This window comes from Cebus imitator, unplaced genomic scaffold (genome assembly GCF_001604975.1).
Source record: "Cebus imitator isolate Cc_AM_T3 unplaced genomic scaffold, Cebus_imitator-1.0 Scaffold73, whole genome shotgun sequence".
In the NCBI taxonomy this organism is placed as follows: Eukaryota; Metazoa; Chordata; class Mammalia; order Primates; family Cebidae; genus Cebus; species Cebus imitator.
In genome coordinates this window covers 1,236,819-1,258,993 of record NW_016107388.1, presented here as the reverse complement: position 1 = coordinate 1,258,993, position 22,175 = coordinate 1,236,819, and positions in this window count along the sequence as shown.

Below are 22,175 nucleotides of genomic sequence, written 5' to 3'. Positions count from 1 at the left end.
TTTTTTTTTTTTTGAGACAGGGTCTCACTCCATCACTCAAGCTGGAGTGCAGTGGCACAATCTTGGTTCACTGCAACCCCTCTGCCTCCCAGCTTCGAGCATTTCTCCTGCCTTAGGCTCCCGAGTAGTTGGGATGGCAGGCAGCTGCTACCACACCTGGCTAATTTTAATTTTTGTATTTTTGGTAGAGATGGGGTTTCACCATGTTGCCAGGCTGGTCTACTAATTCCTGACCTCAGATGATTCACCGGCCTCGACCTCCCAAAGTGCTGGGATTACAGGTATGAGCCACAGAACCTGGCCCGATAGTGCAGCTTCGAATGATAAGAACAAAAGCTAAAATGATACCTGAAGAAAGCTATTAATATTAAGATAAATTCAGAGCCATGAGGAATCAAGAAAAGCTACAAGAAGTAGAAACTATGAGGTAGAGAACATTCATCTGAAGGGCAAAATAAAGAGTCAGTCAGTACCGGTTGAAGAGGCCCTGCCAGGAGGAAAAGAACTAAGTAATGCTGATGACTGAACACCAGAGTGAAAATATTAAAATGTCATCTCTTGCGCTTCTGGGTTCTTAGTTTTCCTGAGTTTCTGTGACATAGATCTTTAAAATAAAATTGTTGAACTAAAAAAAAACCAAAAAACAAAAAACAATATTTCCCCAGTTGTGAAACTTCATTTGATGGAATCATAATGAGTTCTTTTCCTTGCGTATCTTGTATTCACTCAGTACTGCGATTGCGACATTTCGTTCGCATTGCGCAAGTAGCCATCCTCCTCTCATTTCCATTGCTGATGGAATCCTGGTGCATGAACACATACCACTATTGATTTTGTTTGTTGGTTGGTTTATAAACTTCTAGGTTACTTTTGCTTTATCTGTTTTGTTAGTTTGTTCATTAATGTCTAGGTTATTTTCGCTTTTTAAAAATATTTCAACTTTTATTTTAGATTTAGGGGTACATGTGCAGGTTTGCTGCATGGGCATATTGTGTGATGCTGAGGTTTGGGGTATGGAATCCCATCACCCAGATGGTGAGCTTTGTACCAAATAGGTAATTTTTCCATCTGTGTCCCCCGCCTTCCCTCTAAAAGTGTATAGTGTCTATGATTCCCATGTTTATGAACTATGCTGCTACAAATCTTACATGTATTTAGGTGTATATGTGTAAGAGTTTCTTCAGAGTACAGTGCCTGGTTTATAGGACATGCTGATATTCAATTTTAATAAATAAGGCCAAACTGTTGTTCCACCACACTGTAAATGGTACTCTGCCACCTGCAATATGAGAGCTCCCATTGCTCTGTATCTTTCTCAGAGTTTGCTACATTGAGCAAGTTTTGTTTGTATGGTTTTAAGGCTTTAGTTTGCATTTCCATGAGAAGCCATAAGGTTGAACACCTTTTCTTTATGCGACATTTGGGTGTCCTCTTTTGGGAAGGCTATTGCCAAGCCTTTTAATAGTTTTTGCTTTTGAAATGTCTCTTTTTCTTAATGCTTTAGGTGGGCTTATTTTTGGATCATTCTTAATTGTTATGTGACAGTAAAAGTTGTATATTTTGTATGTATCTTTTGCTATAGATACGTTAATGTATATATTGTCAGTATCTAAACATAAAATTTATTTTTTAATTTTCATATTGCAAGCAGTATTTTTTCTAGTGTTCTTACTAATATCTTATTTATAAATTACAGGAGCATCATTGTGTGTAAACACTGGGAAGTATGGCAGGTGTCTTTGTAATCCTTTCTAATCATTAAAGTGTTTGTCAGTTTCGGCCCTGAATGTGCTTACCGTGGTGGGAGAGACATTCAATGTAGTGTAGAAAGGAAGTGGTTTTACCGGTGTTCTTTATTTCTGGTTTCAAATAGAAAATTTCCAACATATATAAATTAAGAATGATGGTTTCTATAAAATATATATATATGCACACACACATATATAATATTTACATATGCTATACACACACATATATACACACATATATATTCTATATCTCCATCAGATTAAGAAAGTCCTCTTTTATTTCTAGACCACTAGATTATTAGATGTTATCAGGAATTTGAATATATTTTAATTAGTTAATAAAACCTATATGTTGAGGTTATAATCTATTAATAGATTATAACTATTAATAGATTAATAGTTAATATATATTCTTTAATTTATAATATTAATATATATTATTTAATATAATATTTAATATATAATATTTAATATATATTATATTAATATTTAATATATATTAATAGATTGTCTCCTATTCCATAGCTTGTCTTCTCATTATTAATAGTGCTAATTGCTTTATTACTTTTTGAATAGAATAATCTTGCCTCACTGATATAAATGTAAAAAAGGCACAAATAATGATTTATGTTTTACTATTCCTTAATGTGGTTTGCTATTTTATGTATTGTCTTTCTCATACTATCTCTTGTCATGTTTTAAAGTCAAAATTTTAATAACTTATCATGGGAGCCTTCTTTTTTTCCTACTCTCTAGGATAATTTTTTTCTCGACTATTTAGTACAAATTGTTTTTGAAGCAATCTGGACTTGTAGTTTATTTATCTAACAATTTAAATACTTTAATGCCTATAGGGCATTTGGGTTTTGTTTTGTAAGTTTATTTTTATTTTTATTTTTGGTTTTCTGACTCTTGAAATACTTCATAAAATAAGCTAAAACAAAGGGCTGAGCTGCTCAACCGGAAATCCATGATTCAGGGATCTCACCCAGTGTCAGGTTTCCCTGATAAAGCTGCTGACGCGTGTCACATACAGGCATAGGCGGGGAGGGGAGAGGTACAGCCTCCCAAGTGCATCCTTCCTGCCTCACTCACAGGCTCTCAGAGGAGGTCCCTGAGTGGAACGCACAGATTACTTCACAAAACACCTCAATTTCACAGCCCAGAAAGTTGCATAGCTCCCACGGCATTCTTCAGGGAGCTCATAAGCCATCCTAAATCAGGGACGGCGGCCCAAGCACTCCACAGATGTGGGCTCTCCCTCTCTGCCTAGCAAGTACCATTCAGCAGGAGGCCAGTGACTGCATATTTAGGAAGAGATTAGAATGAGTCACCAGCCTTTATCGTGTCCTCGGAGGAGGAATGAATCACATGATCATTGCTTTCATCCTTTCCTCTCCAATGAATTATATTTTTCTAGGAATTTATAAGTTGCAAGTAAAATTTCTCAAATATTGATGGGAAGTCGTTCACAATATACTATTTACTTTTAAATAAATTTTACCTCAATTTTATTTTCCTTATGAGTTAAGTCCTTCCTTTGTCTTGATGTGGTACCACAGTTTTCTCACATATAAATCTATTGAAAAGTCAGCCTTTTCTTTGTTTATTTTCCTATGCTATGTTTGCATTTGTTTCCATTAATTACATTCTTATATTAATTATACCCTCTCTTTCAATTCCATTGTGATTATTTTTAGATTTCTTTAAAATTTTTGACATGGATGCTTAACTTAGTCATCTTTATTCTTTGTTTCTTTTCAAAAATACATTTAAGGCTAGAGAATTATTTATAAATTATCCATGTCCTAAAAATTCGTATTATTTTTTATTATTATTTCATTTAAAATATTTTCTGATTTTAAAAATATTATTTTATTCTTGCATTGGGGAAAAGCATTTCTTAATTTCACAAACATGAAAATTTTCTAATTTCAAAAAAATTCAATGGACTATTTTTTAGGGCAGTTTTAGGTTCACAGCAAAATTCAACAAACTTTGCAGAGAGTTCCTGTATAGCTCTTGTCTTGCCACATTCACAACCTAGCCCACTATCAACATGTTGCACCCCAGCAGAGTAGTACATTTCTTACAGTCTAAGAACCTCCAACCGGACGCTGTGGCTCATGCCAGTAATCCCAGCGCTTTGGTAGGTCAAGGCAGGTGGATCACCTAAGGTCAGGAGTTCGAGAGCAGCTTGGCCAACATGGCGAAACCCCAACTGTACTAAAAATACAAAAATTAGCTGGGCATGGTGGGGAGCACCTATAATCCCAGTTACCCAGGAGTTGGAAGCTGGAGAATCACTTGAACCTGGGAGGCGGAGGTTACAGTGAGTGGAGATCACACCACTGCACTCCAGTCTGGGGACAGAGCTGGACTCCATCTCAAAAAACAAAAAAAATACCTCCTTGAAATGGACACACATCTTCACCCAAAGAAGTCCATCATTTGCATTAGGGTTCTCTCTAAGGTGCTGTATATTCTGTGGGTTTGGACAAATGTATAATGACTTTTGTCCACCATTATAGTGTCATGCAGATTAGTTTTATTGTCATAAAAATCCTCTATGCTTTGCCTACGTATCCTTCCCTCCCTCTAACTTCTGGCAATCAATAATTTATTATTATTATATTTTTACTGTCTCCATAATTCTGCCTTTTCCAGAATCCTATATACTTGGAATCATACACTATCTAGTCTCTCCAGGTTAGCTTCTTTCACTTACTACCATATATTTAAGTAACTTAATGTTTAACGTATATTCTCAATTTCTTAAGTAAGTTAATATTAACATATATTTAACCTATATTCCATGTGTTTACATGGCTCAATAACTCACTTTTTTGGCACCAAATAGTATTCCCTTGCCTGGAAGTAACAGAATTTATGTATTCATTCATCTACTGAAGAACATTTTGATTACCTCCAAGCTAGGCATTATGAATAAAGTTGCTGCAAATATTCCTGGACCAGTTTTGCTGGACATAAGTTTTCAAACAATTTGAGTAAATAACAAGAAGTGTGATTGCTAGATTGCACGGTAAGAGTATCTTTACTCTTATAAAACCATTCCCAAACTGTATTCCCACGTGGCTCTACCATTTTGCATCTCCACCAGCAATGAGTAAGTTTCTGTTTCTCCACATTCTTGTCAACATTTTGTATTGTCAGTGTTTCAGATTTTGGCCATTCTAATTTTCTAATTTTTTTGTTTGGCAATGGCACCTCACTGTTGTTTTCATTTGCAATTTATTAATGACATAAAATGTTGAATACTTTTTCATATGCTTATTTGCCACCTGAATATCTTATTTGGTGAGGTGTTTGTTAAGGACCTTTACCTATTTTTTAATTTGTTTTTTTGTTTGTTTATTTTCTTATTACTGGTCTTTATTTGTTCTTTGTATATTTTGGATCACAGTCTTTTATCAGATATATCCTTTGCAAGGATTGTCTCCTATGCCATAGCTTGTCTTCTCATTCTCTTGATATTATCTTTCACAAAGGAGACTTATTCATTTTAATGAATTTACCTAATCAATTATTTCCTTCAAAGATTATACCTTTGGTGTTATATCTAAAAAGTCATTGCCATACCAAAGGTCATCTATATTTTCTTTCATGATATCTTCAAGGAGTTTGGTGGTTTTAAATTTTACTTTGGGGGAATGGTTCACTGTAAGTTAATTTCTGTGAAGACTTTTAAGGTCTATGTCTAGACTCTTTTTTTTTGCATGTGAATGTTCAGTTGTTTCGGCTTCATTTGTTGAAAAACTCTAATTATTTTTAATTAATTTATGTTTAATTAAACTATATTGATAAGACATCATGGTCTTTGAAATTTAATCATTTGAAGTTCAAAATAGTTTTCTTTATGACACAATATATGTTCCAGTTTTTATAAATGTATTTGTGAACTTCTAAAAAATATAAATTGTAAAAAAATTATATTTGTATATAATGTATGTACATTTTTCTAAATTTTCCAAACCCATTTATTTATTTTTTTGTTATAGAATATGTGAGTAATTATAAAATCAAGTAAATATGGCATTACCTAGAACCTCTTCTTAGAAAATCAATACTTCTTGGGAGTTTATTGATTTGTTTAAATTTTGCATTAATTCCTAGAAAATTATTATTGTTTTACAGTATTATATCAGAAACTAAAACAGCAAATGTAACCAGTAAAAAACCATCATCCATCTATGAAAGCCAGTTTAAAACTTAGTGTGACTGGTTCAAGTCCTTCGTTCTCTAGTACCTTGCCTACCTACCTTCTCAAAATATATTGTAATATTTTCTATTAAATGATCAAGCATTCTCATAGGGAGATATTGCAGTTATCTATTATTGTATAACAAATTACTTATACATGAATGTTCATAGCACCTTTATTCACAGTAATCCAAACAGAAAGCAACCTAAATGTCCTTAGATCACTAAATGAGCAAACAGACTAGAAGAGTTGGAATACCACAAAATACTATTTAGCAATTAAAATGAATAAACTCCTGGCACATGCAACAACTTGGATAGTTTACTCTGAATGAAAAAAACTGATCTCAAATGCTACATACCATATGACTCCATTTATGTAACATTCTCAGAATGACAAAATTATAGAGAGAGAGAGCAGATTCGTGGTTTCCAGGGTAGCTGGGTGTGAATCACACTATACCAGATAGACGAAGGAAGTTTATTCGTGGTGATAAAACACTTGCATATCTTGACTGTGAGGGTGGTTATACAAATCTACGTATGAAATAAGCTACACAGAACTACACACACAGACACACACACACACACACAGATGAAAAACTGGTGAAATCTAAATAAGGCTATAGAGTATTTGGTAATACTATATGATATCAATTCCTGGTTTGCGTATTGTACTCTAGTCATGTAAGAAGTTATCATTAGGGAAGTTGGATGAAGGTTTTATGAGAAAGTATGTCTGAACTTTCTTTGAGTTTATAATTAGTTTAAAATAAAAGGTTAAAAGAAAAGTAATTGTTTAAATATAACATAGCTGTGCATAGCCGCATCTATAATTTGTTTATTTTATTTATTTTTTTTTGAGACAGGTTCTGGTTCTGTTGCTCAGACTGGAATGCAGTAGTGTGATTATTGCTCACTGCAGCCTTGAACTCCTGGGCTCAAGAAATTCTCCTACCTCAGCCTCCTGAGTAGCTGCAACAGGCACATATCACCATGACCAGATAATTATTTTACTTTTTGTAGAGATGGGGTCTCACTTTGTTGTCCAGGATGATCTCAAACCCCTGGCCTCAAACAATCCTCTTGCCTCAGCCTTTCTGAGTGTTGGGATTACAGGCGTTAGCCACTATACCTGGCTTATAGCTGCATCTGTGAAGGAAATTTAACATAATTAAATATCCTTTGAGAAGGCAACCAAGACTTAACAACTTGCCTTTTGTCTTGTTTCTCAACATCCTAGGTTGCCCTGGACTATGGTTCCATACAGAGATATCCATTAAACACTATTCAATTTTCCTTTATCCTTTTCGGAGGATCATCACAAAATAAAACATGATTAATATCTAAACTCCCTCAGGAACTAAATTTGAAGCTTGAAACAAATTGTAGACGTTCTGAGGGTCAGGTGCCTAACCTGATCATCTGTGAGTATTATACATCACAATGCTATGGCAGCCTGGCTCTGCTCCCCTCTGGAGGTTGGTAACTAAGCTTGGTTTTTAAACAAATTTATCCTGCATCACTCTGCATACTGAGGTGGCCCAGTAATTCTTGTACAAACAGGAAGTGTGGGTTATTATCTGTATTTGCCCCTGATCATTGGAATCTGACCACCTGACTTTGAACTTTAGTTTTGGTAATGCCAGCAAAGCAAGTGTTAAGCACAGATTTTTCTTAAAAACTTTCTTTTCCTCTATAAAGTATATATGCCTTTTAAATGAAAGTCTGAATAATTAAAGTGGCTGAAATACGGTATGTTCAGATACTATCTGTGAACTTCATAATTCTGTATATCGCTGAAATTTAATAGTTTTTAGCTTTGATACTCTTATCAGTTACATATATAAAATTTTACTGTGCTAGCCGGGGTAATTGATAGATTAATCCTCTTCATTAAAAATTAACCTGCCTTGAAATTTCCTTCAACTATCCTAGAAAATTAAAAAACCACGGGTATTAACAAGAACACATTTATTGCTTTAACAATCCAAGATATAGATCTAATGATGTTCTTTAATGCCTTGATTCAGTATCATCTGTTAGACATTTATTGCTAATTCACTTTATAACATACTTTATTAAAAGTCATTAAAACCTGCAGCTGCCTCCAGTAATTATTTCCCAAATAAAGACAGCATTTATAAATGATCTCCTTGTTCAAAACACTGCCATACAGCTCACAAATTATTTGTTGGAAGCCAGAGAGCTTTTATTCTTTACAAAAAGATATGCTAAGTAACTCATCAGATGCCAAAACTTTTTTTTTTCTTCTTATTGGACTTTTTCCAGTTGTTTAAATTACATGTTTATTAGGAACAGTTATAATATAGCCTGAGATTAATGCTCAAAACTTTCATCTATTTGAGTGCCATCTTCCTCCTAGGACTCAATGTCTGAATATGTATCCCTGATAAACTTGAAAAGGCTCAGTAATTTGTCTCATCTAAGTACACTAAAGTGAGGATCTTATGCAAATTTGCTGGAAGTACACATTGAAGGAAAAGGCTGTATTTCATTTGGAGTTTTGTTAATTGTTCTCAGAAGAAAATAGCCCACTGAAGGCTTTACATGCTTATAAAAACAATGTAAATAATTTCTAGGCTGCATTTACTTGATTATTCTACTATTTTGCCTATTTCAGTCATATTTCCCCCTCCCAAAAATGTTTCAGAGGAATAAAGATTGGGTAAGATTTAAAGGAATTTTATTTTTTAAAAAAATCCCAACAACTTTGAATTATACCTAGTAGAATTGTTTAGCTCTCCAAGCAATTTCCTCCATTCATAAGCATGAAGAGGAAATCTTTGGCATGTGTCCATGTTTTTGATAATATCCTCTAAGAACAAGGAAGGATACCTGTGACTTATTTAGTAGAATGGTATGTAGTGGTATGCATATATGGCTTGAAATATGATTCATGAGACCTAAAAAAGGGGGCCTTAAAAAACTCTTTCAATTGAATTTCCAGATATTCCAGGTGGAATATGAACCACAACAGCAAATAATGGTAATTAACAAAGTAGATATTAATCACTACAGTTATCAGTATGTTTATGGAGAAACAGGAGAAATGATATAACCAAAAACAGTTACATGTAGTAGGTTCATTTACATCCAAGTCATTGACTTTTTCTTAGTTGACGGAAACAAATTATCCCATTTCACAAACACAACCAGGATAAAAATTGCAATGGTCAGCACATGAAAAAATAAAGGAGTTGATTACTTCACAAAGAATACTTTTATAAAAATCCGTAACCAGGTAATTCTTCACAACCATGGGTTGTTAACTTGCCTATTATTGCCAAGTATGCAGATGATGATATAGGAATTCCATCCAGATAATGGCTGACAGCGTTATCTGCAGCTTGCAAGGGTAGGGAGCATCTCTTGTGCCCCTCCTCCCTTCTCCGCAGTGATAAACACCTCCTCACCTTCCATGGGTTGGCTTCACAGAGGCTCAGTGACCCCATACTTCACTGTGACTCAATGTACATGCTCCTATTAATGCTTTAAACTGTCTGCCCCCATCAGTGGTGAGTGCATAAATTGCCCACTGTTTGGTGGTACATTAATTACTTTGGGTTACTGGGGAGACTTTTAGTGCACTGAAAAGGTAATTTGCTAAAAGGCCCACTAGCAGTTTAGAAAACTTAATTGGCCACCAGAAAGTAGATAATTCACTCCTCTAGTACCAAGATAAAAGCCAAGCAATTATCTGGAGAATCTGAGTAATTGAGTGAGAAATTTGAGTATCAGACAAAAGCAAGCTTTTGTTTGCCTTAACTCGGGAAATTCTAGTTGTTCTGATGGAACAAGCAGCCGTTTAATCTTCCAGGTCCCTGAGTCGCAGTGAGATAGAAAGTCCACTAACAAAGTTTAGAGGGGTCTGCCCATGCTTTGTATGCATTCTTGATGCTTCAAAATTTCGTTTAGAAAAACATAAAAAATTTACACAAGATGAAAGGCAGGGAGGACTAATCATATAGAAGAGGTTGTAATAGGATAACATAATAAAAGGACGACACCATTACCTGAGATGAATGGCAGCCTTTCAAACAAAGTCAACACCACTTTACGTTACCAGTGGAGAAAAGTCAATTTTCTGTGGCTAAAACAAACTTGAGTAACTATTGACTATTTTATATGTATATTTTACGTGATCACTTAAAATTAAATATATAATTAGGCGGAGAAAAGAAAACTTTAAACAGATGTCTTCCCAAGTAGTGTGTGTATCTTTTTGGTTGACTGTACTCTCATTTATAATTCCAATCACTAGACCTTCATCACTACAGACAGACCTGATTTGATCTAATGCAACAAAGTACTTACATTCCCAGAAAGGCAGCATCACCTAATTCTAAAGCAGACTGTAAACCAGAAGTGATGAAGGAGACAACGCACATTGTCAGCAATAATTCTGCAGTGCTTTTTCTTTTTCACAAAATCCCTACTGATCACTACCTTCTTCCTAGAATGAATGTGGTCTTTCTATTATCTATCCTTGATTTGATCCTGAGGGTCTGACAGTCCAAAGATTATGTCAATAATATTTCAGTAATGTTTCTCTCCAAGATGCCCCATGATCTGCTTTTGAGCAAACAAAAAGGCACCTCAAACACTCATTCCTTTCACCTCTGTGCAGTATCAACACTATTAAACCATGGTATGTTTCTTAGAACTCTATGCATTTCCCTTTATACCTTTCCCCTACGCTTTCTGCATACTCTGTTATTACCTTCTTTCCTCTTATTTGTTTTTTACTTTTGCAAGTTATTTATGTCTGTAAACATTTGTTTTTCTTTCATTCTCTCAAATAGCTAATACGTTTTCATAGCTTCAGCAGTAATCTCCACCTTGGTAACTCTGAGTTGGATAGGTCAGGTTTTACCCTCTTTCTAAAAGTAATGTGTCCTTCACCTGCATTTGGCTGTTATGCCCTCTCATTATCCATTTGACACGTTCCATGCCAGAGGTCACATCTTTCCTTTCAAAGAGTATTTCACACTTACAGAACATGTTAGCATTTACCTAGCACCTAAAAACATTATCTCATTTGGCCTCCTCTTGATTCTTGTTTTATTTGGTAGTGGCATCACTAACATCTAGTCACTTAGTTTTAATAGGCTCATTTCTGACATTCACCCCGTTAGGTCCAGCATTCACCTCAAGTCTGAATGCAGCAACAACACCCTGGTCCACGACGGCTCACTGAAGCTTGTAAAATATGACTTTCAACATGTGATTATGCTCTCCAAAAGCCTCTCTGCATGAGATTAATATCAAGATAATACATGAACCATTCAAGATTCTTGAGAATCTAAATGCCTCCAGTTACTTAGTAAAGCTAAAAGTCAGTGAAATTCAGCTGTTCTGTTTTTTTATTTTTTTGTTTTTGTTTTTTGTTCATTTACTGCAATCTGAAGCAAATCAAGCCTGTAATAGACATTATACGAAGAGAGGCAGTCTTTCTTCCTGAACCACTTATAAATAGAAAAATATTAAATGTTGATCCCAAATCTCAATTTGGACTTAATCTAATAAAGAAGCATTTAACTTTTCTGCACCTCATTTGTAAAACAGGAGTGAAAGAGTCAGTTTCCTAGTCCTGCTGTTAGAATGAAATGAGATGCCCTAAAACAGGATTCTAATAATCATGAATAACATGTAGAATGTGAGAAAATAATATTACAAATGGAAACTAAAGTGTAGGTTACATTTCCCCAAATTCATTTATCATGCCCTATGAAGACTTTATACAGAAACTTCTAGCTCCAACTTCAAGGAGATTTCTTAGAAATAAAAAACAAAAAATGGAAATTAAAAATAAATTAGGTGGATAATAGGTAATTTTTAACTTTTTCTAATTGCTTAAAAGGATTCTTAAGTAAAGAAAATGATGTGTTTGAAGAGAAAAATGAACAGTCAATTTTCAAAATTAATGAATTAGACAAACTACCATAACTTGACTTACTTTGACTCTAAATGTGCCCTATTGTATTATTGATTGTAATATCTATAATAAGTGGTGTAAAATGTATACAAGTAGATTAATCTGCTTTCTGGAGTTTTGCTTCTTTAAGATTAAAACCAGACCAGTAAAATAAAAGGTAAATAGTCTAGCTAAGCTGGAACAGGCTTGCCACATGTTAAATAAGAAGATATCATTTAAAACTACTGAAAAAAATCACCAAATATAGAAAAAATAACTATTCAGGAAGAACAATGCTTTCATCCCCACTGATTTCTTAATCCATGCGTGTGAGTCCTTTTCATAGTACGTGTTTGTTAATAATACAGGAAAAGGACACCCACAAAGCTTTGATGTATTAGTTACACCGAAGGTCAAACATTCCATCTTAAGATGTTCTTTCCTTAAGAAAAAAAAAAGCTTTTAGAGAAACAACAAGCCAACCAGCCCACTTTTGCTGAGTACTCCATCAACAGTAGATAAATTCAGTGAGTTAGAAACCTTGGGTAGATTCTTCACTAGTATCAGCGAAGACAGGTGTTGTTCTTTTCTGTTCTTTAATGTAAACTCTCCCTTCTGCTGAAAACTGCTCTATGATGGTCATTTAAGGATTACCCCTCAATCAGTGTGGTTCTGTAGAGCCTACTCTACTTTGAGATCCAGTCCAATATGCAATATTCCCTTGGTCAATCTGAGTACATCTACTGAAACAATTGAGGAAGGGAACTGGATTTGGAAAGGAAACACTGTACACCTATAACTGGTAAGGAGGTGGGAAGACAGAGAAAGAGATAGAGGAGAGACCGGGAGAACAGAAAGGCAGACAGAAAAAGAAACATAGAAGATAGGAATGAGGGAGAGAAAGTGAGAACCTTTATTTAAAGGTTCTCTTTCTTTAAAGAGGCAAACGTTATCAAGTAGGCAAACCATACTTTGGAATGAAGACAGCACTGAGGAATATGGATAATGTTTGAACACTTTAATCAAGCTATATTTACTGTAATTAATCTACTACTGCATGAGCCACTAATTCTCTTTTGTGTATATATATATATATATATATATTGTTTAGTTGCTTATTTGGGTTAAACCACTTTGAGCTGGGATTTTGTCACTTCTAGCCAAAAAAGAAATTAAAATATACAAATACCAATTAGGCAAAATAGGCTCCTTTTTTTCCATCAACAATGGCAGAGTTGTTTTTCCCTTTGGCACAGTCACTACTAACAAGGATTAGAAAAGAAGAAATTACCAAAAAAAAAAAAAAAAGCCATATATCAAACCAAAGCATAATCTTACCCATCCCTGTGTCTGTGAACTTGCGTGGGTGTGTGGACTTACATCACTGAACATACAATAAGACATCTGCCTTCAACTTGTGAACTCCAACAGAACATTCTATAGAGTGTGTTATAATTTGCTGACGAAATGTAAAAAAAAAACTTTCTAAAGACATTATCTGTTTTACACATATGAGTCGACACAAAAGTAGAAAATTTGTATTCTGAAAAGAGGGAATATTTGCAGGTGGTAGTAACTAATCATCTTTTCTTAGTCTCACTGTTAGTCAAGATTATTACCTGGTTATTGTAGCTGGTGTGTGTGTATGAGGGGCAAAAACACAGTAGCTGGAAAAGATGCTGGAAGAATACATATTATGGAACATTATGGACCTAATTTCATTCTTTATTCTATGAGTTAGTTTTTCCCCACAAAACTTTTGCCCATTCAAAAACATGAAGCATCTATTTTACCTCAGCCACTCTTTATTTTTTAGGTTTATTTACTTTAAAATTGTAAAAACATATTAATGTAAGTCTTTTTATCAAGTCATGCTTTATTGTCTCATTTTTAGATGAAAACAAGAAGATCTGGAAAAAATCCGACTAAATATCTCAGTTTGGGATTTCTATTAAATGTCATGGAAATGAAAAATGTAAAGCCTCTGCAGCTGTGTGTGGAATCTACATGTAGTTTGTTTCATTCCATGCAAAATCTTAACAATCAAATTAGGTGAAACAAAACGTAGATGTAACACAAAGTTCTCTGTCTTCAGCTATCACGTTTGGTTCTAACTGAGCAGAGCTGAGTTGAGGACTCTTGATGGGCTCACTTTCTGCAGTGTGATGCAGACCTCACTGGCCAGCCTCACCCTTACATGAACTGCCTGCACCCTGCAGGTGTTTGAAATTGCAATTTATGCAAAGAGATATAGGTTGGAATAAGTAAACAGAAAAGGGAAACTCTAGGACAAAGCATGAAGAAAAGAACTATGTGGTGGTGACATTAATATGTTTGGAAGAGAATATACAGCATGGGGCATTTATCTGGAGAAATGAGAGACTGGTGTTTGATCAGAGCCATGTGCACAGACTGGCCTAACAAGCTAAGTCATAACACTCACTAACTTCACCAAATCCTGGGAATGCACTAGCCGTTCTATACAACTTGCTCATTAACTATTCCCAGTAACACATTGCAGTGTGCATCAGACTCAGAGACTTCACATTCCTGGCCTAAATTTTTGTCATTAATGCCATTTCTATATCATGATTCAAACTTAAGCCTGATTCTAAACCCCATGTATGTTCCACCTTGAGAACATGGAAACATTTTCAAGAAGAATGGCATGACAGAAGTGGAAGGAAAGTTTATGAGTTCAACTAAACACAGACATTGTTTATTTTCTCATGGACATGATAATGATTTACCAACAGGACCAAGGATACAGATAAGCTGCTAAATTAAGATAAAGTGATTTCCCCAAGACCACACAACCAATCGATGACAGACCATGTTGAACCTCAGATTTTGTGTGTGATGGATGCATTTTTAATGATAAAATACTGTTTTCCCATCTATACTCTTAAATTTCTTAATCTCAGATACTTATTTCTCACTGTGGCTCCCTTTGAGAAGATTCAAATAAAATTTATTATTCTTTTTTTTAATGTTTTTATTTATTTATTTAGAGAGAGAATCTCAGGCTGGAGTGTAGTGATGTGATTATACGTCACTGCAGCCTCAAACTGCTGAGCTTAAGTGATCCTCCCTCCTCAGCCTCCTGAGTAGCTGAGATTACAGGCACACTCCACCACATCCTGATATTCTTTTAAAAATTTTTACCTTTCTTTTTTTTTCTTTTTTTTCTAGAAACGAGGTCTTACTGTGTTGCCCAGGCTGGTCTCGAGCTCCTGGCCTCATATGGTCCGCCTGCCTCAGTCTCCCAAAGAGTTGGGATTATAGGGGTGAGCCACTGCACTTGACCTTTTCATAGTTTTATATAAGTAACACATTATTGTTAAAATTATTGCACCATTTCTAAAAGATTTCTATTTTCAGTTAACTTATTTAGTGAATTTACCACGCACTTATTCTTTTTAAAAACTAAATCTTTAACTGAAATTGTAAATTTGTTAAACATATAGAGTAGCATACAATTATTTCACATTTTTTAATTTTAAAAATATCTTCAAGTATGTACATTAAATTTGATTAAGTGATAATTAGCAAGTATTCAAATGAATTGATTTAATAGCACTTTTTTTGAAAAAAATGAACATGATCTCTTTAGTTTTGCAGACAAATTGAAGACCAAATTCATGAGACCTAATATGGTCTGCTGACTCTTTCAGTGTGTGGAATGTGCTGAAGAAACTTTCCAGTGATAATGTAACTATAATTCACAGATAAATTCCCTGGCCTCAAGACATTATTTTAATGACCTCTTACTCTCAGTTCTTTTTCATTTTCCTTTTTTGATTGTTCCTGGGTTTACTTATTTATTTATTTGCATTTGACCAAAAATAATCTGAATTACATTATTAAGTAGCTGATGGTATAATTTTTCATGTCTAGTGCAATCATATAGTTTAACCACAAATCAACACTGGAAATAACTGTAACACCAAACATTGACCTATATTTCCTAAGCATACCATCAGTATATTTTTCGTGATAGTCTAGAAATCTATACAGACCAAATGTTGATAAATTACACTGAAAAAAATCATAGTCACTTTTAAAACCCCAACTGAGAAGAGCAAATAGATAATGAAATATTGCATAACTTGAGATTTCCTAAAGAGGCCTATGAATAGAATCCAGGCTTTGGACTAAATCAAGACAACAGGCTGGCTTCTTAGATCAGCCCTCATATTGTCCACATTTTACTCCATGCTCACAAGCCAGCAATCAAATCACAATGTTTTCTGGATGTTTTAGGATATGGGGTTTTAAATTCTAGTTCATCCTATGACTTTTCTTATCAATATCACTAATGAAAAACATTAATCCTCTTTCATAAACTAGAAAATTATGACACAAAGTGATAGATTCTTTGAAGGCCAAAATGAAAGTTGTTAAAATAACCTCAGGTCAGCTAGGTTTGTCCAACTGATATAGAACGTGGTGTCAATTCTGAGTAATAAATATTTTTAAACCAAGTCCAGCCTGCATTGACTATCATTTATATATCTACCATTAAGAGATATAAAGAAAATGACTGCCAAATTATCAGGAGAGTACCATATTCCCTATGCTAAGAGATGTTAAATATAAGGGTTGTGCCTGCCATACAGTAATAAGCAGGAGTTTTTTGGATGAATGAATGGATGCTATTGGAAATTAGTTATCATAACTCACAGATAGAGCACTTGTTTCCAAAATACTCTCAAAATCACTGAATTTGGACTTTCCAGTATCCAACAAAGTAGGTATCCTTGACTCATGAGTGTTTAGCTAACAGCTGTATGTAAATTATTGTGCCTTCATTAACAGGTAAAATATCCCCAAATTTAAGGAAGAAAAATTAATCTTCAGTGGACTGAGTGACTTGTAGACTATCTTATGGCCAGCAGTTAAAGAATTCTGATCATTTGACTGTCAGGTACTACATATTTCCCTACAACGTAATGTGGAACATGTGTCATGCCACAACGTGCTGTCTCTCCCAGTGTATGCTATATGCTCACGCTGCTGAGCTACACAGGAAGAAAACACCAAATAAGAGGTCTCTCTCCCTGTGAGTCCTATTCCATAACTCACTGTACAGATTACTGGCAAGGTGAGATGACTATGGAAATAATTTCTAGCTTACAATATGCTTTTTTTTTCCCCTAGTGGTTTTTTGTTTTGCTTGACAATGCCAGGTGAATAAGCAGGCTAGCTGCCTGGAATATATAAATCTTTACATGGTCAAAAAAAGCCAATTACTAAATAATAGCAATAGCCGTTTCTTATTTTTATATTTTTTGAAAATGTTTCATCTTGGTTCAAACCCAAGTAAATAACTCCAAAGGCAAACTGTGGGCATAAGAATCCAATATAATTTCATGGTATTAATAATTACATTAAAATATGTAAGTAATACTTATAAGGTCTATGCAAAAATTAATCAAGAAGTGTTTTTATAATATTTTGGAAGAAGGCAATTGAACGGATTCCAGGCCTCATTTTTAATTATCCTCTGGTCCTATATACACTTTACATTTTCTAGATTATGTAATCCTATCTCACTTTTCCCTTTTGTCTCAAATGTAAGCAACAGCCAAGAACACTTAGCCTTATCCAATAAAACTTTTTTTTTTAATGGGGAAGAGATCCTGAATTACTGTTTGCTACTCCCAAGACTTCATGCATCCTTTCTCTTTAGCAAAACAAAATAACTATCAAACCAAATAGTTGCTCTTAGTAGGATACAGATATCCCTCAATAAAATGCTGATTTTTCTTTAAAAACAAGTGATTCTATGCCATAATGAAGGTTAGTTTCGACTACCCACTTTCTTGTTTGTCTGTTTGACTATCTGCTTTGCAATCAGAGATTAGCATTAGGCAGGCATTAAGTTGCATTGCCAAACTATTTCAATGTAAGGACATTTCCCTAGAGATAAGGATTGACAAGGGCTTCCATGAACTTTCATGAATTGGGGGTGAACTAGAGCTATTTATTTCTGTGACTAAATCTCCTAAGGGATTAGGCAAAGGTAACTTTCACTTTGTGAGATTTCAACTACACGTAGAGAAAGCCTGCCCCCTCTGTCCCTGAGAAGGGAACTGCGGTCATATACCCACAGGAGTGCTTCTTGAAACAGATTCTCTGCTTTTATTTTATGTCCTACTGACTAGGGGAGTCCCTTATGTTAATTAATTGACAACCGAAATAATCATCTAACAACATGCTATAACTCTCTTAAAATATGATTAAGTCTCCCATGTGATATTTTTACTTCCATACCTCTCCCGTTGGGGAAAAAGGATTGTGTTAAGAGCATATTGTAGGTTTTCTGGGAAGGAACCCAAATCAATGATACATGTTTCTGCTCCTCAGATAATCATTCTTGACCTATATAGGGCAACAGAGCCCCCAAGGAGCTCGATGACAAAGATGCCTCTGCTCGCTTTCTGCTAAGCAAGCAGGTTCATGGTAAGTGGTGACAGTTAAGAATGATTTTTCCTCAGAGAGTAATTGCTTCACTCAGCCAACATAAAACAAGAGGACATCAGCCCACCAATGAATGCCACTCTAACAGCCTCCAATGATTTTTTTTGTGTTAAAATTGAGAAGGTACGTATAGATGTGCATTAGAGGCATCTTCTTATCAGTTACACATAACCAGTGAAATTAAAAGTAAAACCGAAACATCTGTAATTTTTCAAAGTGGCAAACTCTTTCCATGAGTTGATTGTGCATAGCTCATCACATGTATTTACATGACTGTAAAATTCCATCCTTGCAAGTGGAAACTCTTCGCTGAACTAAATGTACTCATTGGAATTGATCGAGTTCTTAGTGAAATGTCAGGCACGGGTTATAAATTTGTGTAACTGCTTTTGCCCAGTGAACCCTTTTTATTAAAGCAGAATGCTTATCAAGGTCAATGTGAAAGATTGTAATTTTAAAGCTCCAGGGGAGGACTAGAAATAAGAATCAACAGAAAACAGATTTAATTAGCATTTTAAAGTTTATGGTTTGTCAAGAACCTATTGGCCCCTTTCACTTTCCGGATTTCAGTGACAAGTGTATTTTGTAGAACTATTAAGTTAGAATGATTTTGAAATCCAGCTCTTTTAAAGAGGCACACTAAAGCTTCTCATTTACTGCCTTCTGGCAGATCGGGTTTGAGAAAGCAGTCTTGAGGTTTAAAAGGCTGGAAAGAGGACGCTAAGTAGAAATATGAGTGTCTTTTTAGGTAAGATTCTACAGGTGTAGGTATGCTTGGGGGTCGGCACGGAGTGAGTAATCTGGTGTGTATGTATACATGTGTTTGTTCCCGTGCATAGTTTGGTAAATTATAACCATATAGAATGTGTTAAAGGGCATGGTTAACCCCTCTCTATTTTAACTTTTTGAGTCTTGTGTACTGTAACACAGACAGGATCACTTTTAATGGCATACATAAGACAACAAAATTATCTTATCAAAGGTCAGATTGTATTAGCTTTGGGAAAAAATAAACAAGATATGCACAGATTCAAAAAGCTATTTGATAAGCAATAAGAAAAATGGCCAGCTAAAAGTTTACCATAATTATGTAAGGCAACATATATGTTATTCTGATTCTTCTTGTCACACAATGATCCAGAAACAGTTATTTTAAAACAAAATAGCTTATCTCCCCCTTAACCTAAGGAGAAATTACACTGCTTGTGTTCTTTCTGTTAAGACATAAGTCATTAGAATTTTGAAAAGCAAAAATAATAGTGCCATTACTTACCTGCCGAGCAGTGAAATTAGATGTCTTTTCAGTTTCTCTAACGCAGAATTCTGAGTAGATCTCCAGTCTCTTTTCACAAAGCTATTTCCAAAACAGTTGCAATCCACTTAGGACCATTCTGCTTATTTCAAGAAGTGTGGGCCTTTGAGCATTTCGACCCCAATTGCGCCGCCCATGATTTCTCAGAGCTTCTAAGAACTTCTACTTTACTATTCTGCCAGAATTCCTCCCAGGCCCCTATAGAAAGATAATTCTTCAAGTTGCTGCCGAGAGTTTAATCTGTGGAGCAAGGGAACTCCTCAGAGTTCTGTCCTTAGGTACAGCAGGTGTAGAGGTAGGGGTACTTTTCATCCATCAACGAAGGGGACCGGGAAGCGAGTGGGTAATAGGAGCCACCGCCTTTTAGCTGCGAGGAGCAAGGAGCCCAGCTGCCCGTGGCGACGACAGTGGCGGCAAGGACAGCGGCGGCGGCAGCGTAGTTCGGTCCCTGAGGCTGCAACCCAGTCCGGAGACGCTGTCCATCCCCTCTGGTGCTGAAGTAAGGGGACAGGAGGCCCCAAGCCCAGCTCCAGGTCGCACTTTCCTCCACCAGCGAATCCAAACAGCAGCTTCCTTGTCTTCCAGCCCAGCTTCCTCCCCTCCGGTGCTCTTTTTTTTGGGTAGGGGTTAATTGTTTCTCCAAAATGATAGTCTCATACTTATTTGGTGTCCACGTTTCCGGAAAGACAGGAATCCTTGGGAATTAACATCTGAGCCTCCCCTGACTTTTCAGTGGCCCTGAACGAGTTTCCTAATGCTAGAAATGAAAGGGAACGCACGCACAGGCGCGCGCACACACGCGCACGAGAGAGAGAGAGAGAGAGAGAGAGAGAGAGAGAGAGAGAGAGAGAGAGAGACGGGAGAGATGAATAAATATAGATTTGTACTGTGGAAAATCCAGAGCTGCTTTGGAAAGCTCGTGGGTCTCTAATTACATAAGATGAAAAGGGCTATTTTGGAAGACTCCGCGATCTTGATTACCAATTAAGGGGACCACATTCAAATTTTGAGAAACGCAATTTGAAATTCCTAAATTGAACCCAGTGAAGAGTCTTAGAACCCTCCACTCAGAAACGACAGGTTATTGTTAAAATTTTAAAAGACTGAGCACGAAAGAATGAAAAAGACAAGAAAAGGCATCTCCGCTCGGCTACCTTTTAAAACGCTGCTGAATTGGATCGGGATCGGTGCAGAGCCTCTAAGCGGATCCGGGGACGCAGCTCCAGTGAGTGTCGGCGCTGGGCTCGGCGAGCAGGGAGCTCGGAGGCTGCATTCCCAGGGCAGCGCTAGTGAGCCGCCCACAGCCCGGGCTCCTGCAGGGGGGCAGGAAGCGGCTTCTTTCACAAAGACCTGGATAAGAAAGTGCGAAGTCTGGCACAGGGCTCGACCACCCCTGCCTTTGGAAAGCCGGAGCGACCCCCAATGTACCCTGCTTTTTTGCCTGGGTTCTCAGCTCATTTTCTCTCTGGTCTACGGCGCTGCCCCCTCTTCTCCCAACTCTGGAGTGCGCGCTCCCCCGGGCCTGGCAGGCTCCTCACTCTGGCTCCAAACAGCCCCCACTCGTGTCTGTTCCACTGCTCGTGGCAACTGGCTGACACCGAGAGTACGAAGGGTCCGGGTGCGCGGTCTCCAGTGCTGTCACCCGGGGCTCCGCCACCCACACTCGGCCACGGGTGCAGGCGCGAGTGGACTGAGACGGGAAGGGGAAATAAACAGCGTTGAAACTGTTGGAAAACTGGCCAAAACCAGGGCCACGCGGACCTTGGAAACTATGTGGAGTAAGAGGGAAGATGGCAAGAGGGGCACCGTAACACTGCTGGCCCTTGCAGGCTCCTAACTTGTGCAGTGCAGATTTCTGCACCAGGAGGTTGTGGATAGACTTGCCAGGAAATTCGAGAAAGACTGGTGAGGAGCGCGGCCGTGTGTGGTGGGGACGGGGGTCGGGGAGGGGCGGGCGCAGCACGAATTTCTCCCGGGCCCTGGGATGGGGCTGGACGCACGCTCCCGGCCTTCTTTCCGCGGGGACTTCTCAGGTTCTTCTTCCTCCCGCTCTGACACTAGAGGGAAGTCCTAGACGTCGTGCTTTCCTCCCACGCCTGCTTCCATCAAGGACTAGAGCGCGTTCCCGCTGGTCTGGAACCGTCGTTCCAGGTAGGGGATCTGCCTTCCCGGGGACATCGCGCTCTCCAATCACCCGCCCAGGGCGCGCGCGGCGGGTGCGCGAGGAGGCGGTGCAGCCAGTGGAGTTGCAGAGGGCTCCCTGGAGGAGAAACGTTACTGAGCCGGGAATCACTCGAGACGGAGAACCAAACAGGCAGAGTCTTGACTCACAGGAAAAGGCCAGGCTTTGGTTGGACTTTGAGCCATTTTGCTGCGGCAGCAATGGCTTTATTTCCCTGTGGTGGCCACCGGCCGCCACCGCGGATCCCCAGCTCCGGCTGGAGGAGGCCGCGCTGCGCTCCGCGCATTGCAG